Source organism: Phascolarctos cinereus, unplaced genomic scaffold, assembly GCF_003287225.1.
Source record: "Phascolarctos cinereus isolate Bilbo 61053 unplaced genomic scaffold, phaCin_HiC Scaffold_4;HRSCAF=312, whole genome shotgun sequence".
Taxonomy (NCBI): Eukaryota; Metazoa; Chordata; class Mammalia; order Diprotodontia; family Phascolarctidae; genus Phascolarctos; species Phascolarctos cinereus.
Genome location: NW_027555847.1, coordinates 619,938,765 through 619,941,849, shown reverse-complemented (window position 1 = coordinate 619,941,849; position 3,085 = coordinate 619,938,765). Strand labels below are relative to the sequence as shown.

General features: G+C 45.3%; 1 pseudogene; it reads left to right on the top strand.

The window, feature by feature from the left end:
* The first annotated feature begins 1,051 nt into the window (after positions 1-1,051).
* LOC110193327 (SAP30-binding protein pseudogene) lies at positions 1,052-2,636 on the top strand (annotated as a pseudogene).
* Positions 2,637-3,085: the final 449 nt, after the last annotated feature.

Here is a 3,085-nt window from a genome sequence, read left to right as displayed (position 1 = left end):
TGGTATTGTTGGAGTGGTAGCTTTAAGAATGAAGGATAAATAGCAACATATCAAAACAACTGTGGATGTGATGCACTTTGGGTGCTAGGAACCCAGAAATGTAAGAGTACAGAGTAAGTCTGCCTGGAAAGAATTCTACTACTCAAGCCTTCTTTCAGTCAAAGTAGCAAGGTTTATTGTAATTCCAATAGGAGCTAGTGAGGTTTCCTAATGAATCTGTAAACTTAATGAGGGTGAGAAAGATACTTTTATATAAAAAAAAAAGGTCACTGAAAAGATCTTGATGGGATTAAGGAGTGGTAAATAGCCTGGGGTGGTCCAGGGGCAACAGTGAAAGGGCCTAGGTGGGATTAAGTTGTATCAAGTAAGCTAATTAAGTAATCAAGGTGGGCTGGAATGGGCAAGATGCCTCAGGCAAAACACTAGTGATCTGAGCTGCTGGAAAGTTCAGGGACTGGGCTGCTTTCAAAGACATGTTCTTTTCCTTTTAGGGGGTCTAAACCCCATCACCCCATCGGAAGGACTGAGGCAAGCAGAGATTAAGTGACTTGCACAGGATCACACAGATAGTAAGTATCTAAAGCCAGATTCTTGGATTCTGTTTTGTCTCCCTGTCACAACTATTTTCTCACTGAATTGGCATTGCCTCACTCAAAGTGAGAACGCAGAAAGACCTTAGCTTCAAAAGGCCAAGATCTCCCACTGCATCCTGGGCCATCTCCAGTCCCCTTGATCCATGTCTGGCCACTGGAGCCAGATGGCTCTCTTATGCCTATTATTTGCCAGGCCCTGGGCTAAACAGTTTACAAATATCATCTCATTTGATCCAATCAATTAACAAAATTTGGTTCGAGCCAGATTTCAAAGGACTTTCAGGGACTCTACTTTATTCTGAGAATAAGGCGTCACTGAAGCTTCGAAAGAGCAAGGGTAGGATCAGTGCCTCAAGAATATCAACCAGGGAGGGAGGAAGGGAGGAAGGGAGGAAGTAAGGACGTGAAGATGATGTCAACTTCCGGCAGGATGAACACACTCCCTCTATAGCAGGCAGCGTCCCAGCATCCTTCGGGAGAGCTAGGGCCGGGAGGAAGGGAGGGAGCACCAGCAGCCTCCCGGCATCCTTTGGGAGAGCCAGCCTGGGAGCGAGGGAGAAAGGAAGATGGCTGGCAAGAAGAACGTTCTGTCGTCGCTAGCGATTTACGCGGAGGATTCGGACCCCGAATCAGACAGCGAGACTGGAGCGGAAGCCGCTGGGAGTGTGACAGCAGCAGAGGAAAAAGGTGGCTTAGTGTCCGAAGCCTATGAAGATGATGATTTTTCTCGACTTGAGAGAGATCAAGATGGTTATGAAGAATGGGATGAGGAAAACAGCAGACAGCCTGAAGATGAAGATCCAGAGACTGAGAAACCTGGGGCTGATGACCTAAAGGAGTTTTCAGAACTGGAAAAGAGAGATCCTCAGGAGCTGGTTGCCTCCTTCTCTGAGAGAGTCAGGAACATGTCTCCAGATGAGATAAAAATCCCCCCAGAGCCGCCTGGCAAATGCTCACATCACCTGCAGGACAAGATACAGAAACTGTATGAGCGGAAGATAAAGGAAGGGATGGATATGAACTACATTATCCAGACGAAGAAGGAATTTCAGAATCCCAGCATCTATGAGAAACTTATCCAGTACTGTTCAATTGATGAACTTGGCACCAATTATCCCCAGGATATGTTTGACCCCCATGGATGGTCTGAGGACTCCTACTACGAGGCACTAGCTAAAGCACAGAAGATTGAAATGGACAAGTTGGAAAGAGCCAAAAAGGAGAGGACAAAAATTGAGTTTGTGACAGGCACTAAGAAGGGCAGCACAACCAGTGCAGCAGCCCCCACGACCACCACAGCTGGCACCATGGCCAGCACTGCGACTACGGATGCTCAGAAGAGAAAGAGTAAGTGGGATTCTGCCATCCCAGTGACTACAATAGCCCAGCCTGCCATTCTTACCACAACAACTCCCCTGCCAGCCGTTGTCACGGTGACGACCAGTGCTAGTGGCTTCAAGACCATGGTCATCTCAGCTGTAGGCACCATTGTGAAGAAAGCCAAGCAGTGATAGAACATTGGACATACTTTTTGTTGAAGGACAGCAACCCCAGGACCTTGTCAAGACTACAAACCCTAGCTGTGGAATGCCCCCCTTCATGTAGCACCCCATGTACTCACTGGACTAAGACTTTCCAAAGAGCTTCCCATCCCTGAAAATCCATTCTCTTTCTTGTCCTAGTGAGAGAATCTGTTGTCCAGTCATCTAGAAGAACTCTTGTTGTAGTAAAATGAAGGGGTTGCATATAATACTAACTAATAATAAAAATAACAATAATATCATGTGGTGCTTTGAAGTTTGCAAAGCACTCTACAAATATTTCATTTTATCCTCTCAACATCTCTGAGAGAAGGGTACTAGTATTATCCCCATTTTATAGACGAGGAATCTCAGGCAGGCAGAAGTTAAGTGACTTGCCTAGGTTTGAACAGCTAGTAAATGTATGAAGTAGGATTAAACTCCATTCTATTTCAGAATTTCAAATCTTTCTTTCCTCTAATTTCAGATACCTTTTTGTATATGTTTTATACTCTTATTCTGTTCTGCACCATAGTTATTAAATAGTATTGCATATTTTCTAAATGTGTCATTTCTCCATGCTTTACACCCACTCACCCTTCAAGTACCTTCAAGTACCTTGCCCTGTGAGGGCAAGGGTTTATGCCTTTACCTTTGTATCCATCCCCAATAACTGTCACATAATTTTCCATATGGACCTGAACTGGGAGAGAATGCCCTGTGAGGAAACATTTCCACCATTGCAGAGTAGTGCTTACTTCTGGTCTTAGACTGGGGACACTGAAAGTTAAGGGACTTACCCAGAATCATATAGCCAGGGGGACAGTGTGGTACAAGGGGAAAAATGCTGGCTTTGATGTCAGGGCACTTGAGTTAGTCTGAGCTCCATCAGCTGGGTGACCTTGGGAAAGTCACAACCTTTCCAGACCTCATTTTCCTCCTCCAAGGATTTGGACTATGTGGCCCCTATGT